Source organism: Parus major, unplaced genomic scaffold (genome assembly GCF_001522545.3).
Source record: "Parus major isolate Abel unplaced genomic scaffold, Parus_major1.1 Scaffold316, whole genome shotgun sequence".
NCBI lineage: Eukaryota > Metazoa > Chordata > Aves > Passeriformes > Paridae > Parus > Parus major.
The window spans coordinates 83,510-85,943 of record NW_015379276.1 but is presented as its reverse complement, the minus strand read 5'-3'; positions in this window follow the sequence as shown (position 1 = coordinate 85,943).

The window sequence follows — 2,434 nt, the reverse complement described above, 5'->3', positions numbered from 1 at the left end:
GTGACCACAGAAAAGATTAAAATGAGAAAGTAAGTCTATTAAAGTAATTCTTCCTACTGCTGGATCTTCTTTGGAGTATTGTGTATTTTACATTAATATTTCTGGAGGTTTACTTTAATTTTCTAGGAAACTGTTTTAAGAAAGACAACCACATACTTAATACTTGTATTTATCATGGTTAAACAGTAGCTTCCTTTTTGTTTTCCTTCCTAATATAACTCCTGAAGATGCACATCTGATGATAACAAGGAGCATTCGTAAATGCTGCTCAGCAATAACAACAGCAAAGTGGATGGTTTATACCTATTGAGAAAACAGGAACACATTTAATTACAGAGATAGTTATCACGGATTTCTCTGTAAAAGAGGCAATTCTGACGAGGGTGCTCTTATGGAATGCTCTAGTCTTTCTGCTTTACCACCCCATTCAGAACGCAGGCGTCAGCAAATCCAAAAATTAATTGTGTTGGAACCAAAGGTGGGATTTACGATGCCATGTGAGGTGATAGCTGGCTACATTTGAGTGCACATCACTGTAACAGACTCAAAACACACCCTCAACCCCATGCCTGAAGAAAGGAATATGCTATTATAACTTTGTCCCCAGCCTCTCTGCTACCACTGTCCACCCCACAGCGGGCAGGGAGGCTGGGGAGGTAGTTTTAGCTTGCCAGACGAGGCCCTAAAAATGAGGCTCTTTCCCTTTGCTGAGACGGCAGTCGCAGTTTTATTTCTTGGGATCCTTCGGGGTGAGATGGCAGGAGGGAAAGAGGAAGAGGTATGAGAGGCACCCTGTTGGGGTCAGAGATGCAAGGTATATACCTTTATCTGTAATGCCTAACTCTGACACCCAAAAAAGCACTGAGTTTCACATAGCACCATGGAGACAACAGTTAGAGTAAGTAGAAAAAATTGAAAATGTAAATGTGTGAATTAGAAAGTTTTTTGAATCACTGGGTGAATGGGTTGAGGTTTAGAGTTTAAGGTAGTTTAGAGAGCAGGGGACAAGATGGAGGATTTAGGGTGTTGTCTCTTGTCCTTCTTCTTTCTTCTTCATGTTCTTCTCCTGGGGGTTTTTGGGTAGTAGTAGGTGATTGGGTAGAAAATGCCGCAGTGCAGCACACAGGTGTTGGGTCATTGGGTGACTAATAAAAATAACTTAGTTGGCATCTGTTAATTGGGTAAATGGACATATAAAAGACCTTGAAGAAGATCTTTGTTAGCCATTTTACCCCTTTTCTATCATAGTGCACATAGCTCCTTGTACCTTGTAATGCTGATAAGAAAAAATAGACAACTGAGACCGAACGAGAGAAAAAACTAGCCTCCCGTCTCATCAATCTTCAGTTCAAAGGGAAAAAGAACCCAAATCCAAAAGTCCATAAAGAGACAGCACCCCTTTTTCAGGACAGGGGAAGGGGGTGTGGGAATTTACGCAACCAATAAGGGGACCTGGGGAGAAAAAGGTAAGGGAAAGAACTTACAAGTCTACATTTTCGGGGGTACATTCTTTGGGTCATACCATTTTTCCTAATTGCATTACAACATCTCATCCTTTCTTATTATATAAAATTTTTGTTGAAGGGTTGTGAGATCATTTTGATACCGGTCACGAGTTTGTCCACCACTCGTGATTGATGGGCCAGTCCATTTGCTTCCAATCCGCTAGCTGTATGTGGTTGATCTCTGAGGTAGTAGAGACTAATTTCTTGGAGAGCTTTTAAAACTAAACAATGGACAATCCCAAAGGCTAGCACGATTAGAAACAAAACAACAAAAACCAACAAGATTGTTTTGATTATCAAGGTCCACCATCCCGTGAGTCCCCAGCCTTTAAACAGCTCACTAAACCAGTCCTCAGCTTCTTGCTTCACTTGTCCAATCAAGTTCTTCATCTCTCGGAGGGCTCTGTGGACGTTGGGAGCTTTCAAGGTCAAGTTCAAACAGCAAAGTCCTTCAAACCCCTGGCATTCGTGTCCATGCAGCAGCAGCAGCAGAAAATCTATTGCAGCTCGATTTTGGAGGTGCCTGTCTGCTAATCTCTTCGTCTTCAAGGAGGGAGCTGAGGGCAATGGATGTTAAATTTTCCTGTTTCACTACCCAGCATTCTAACTGTCCTTATTCACCTAATGCCTGGGCAGCTGCAACCCATGGAAGAAATATGGATACAGCAATTCTTGTTGATTTTGCCCAATGAAAAATGTCAGAATCACAATTTGGATCTAAAATGTCAGTGTTCCTTTTGTAAATTGTGTGGGTTGAATTTTCTTTTCAAATCCATTTTTTAATTTGGGTTTGGTTAGGTGCCAACAGGGACAGCCTACCAAAAGTACATGGTCCTCCTCGAAGGTGAGATGGGATCCCTGCCTACGCTCTATCTCTGCAAATCAGAAAAATGCTTTTAGGGAGGGTTCTTGGATGTGAATGGAGAGGA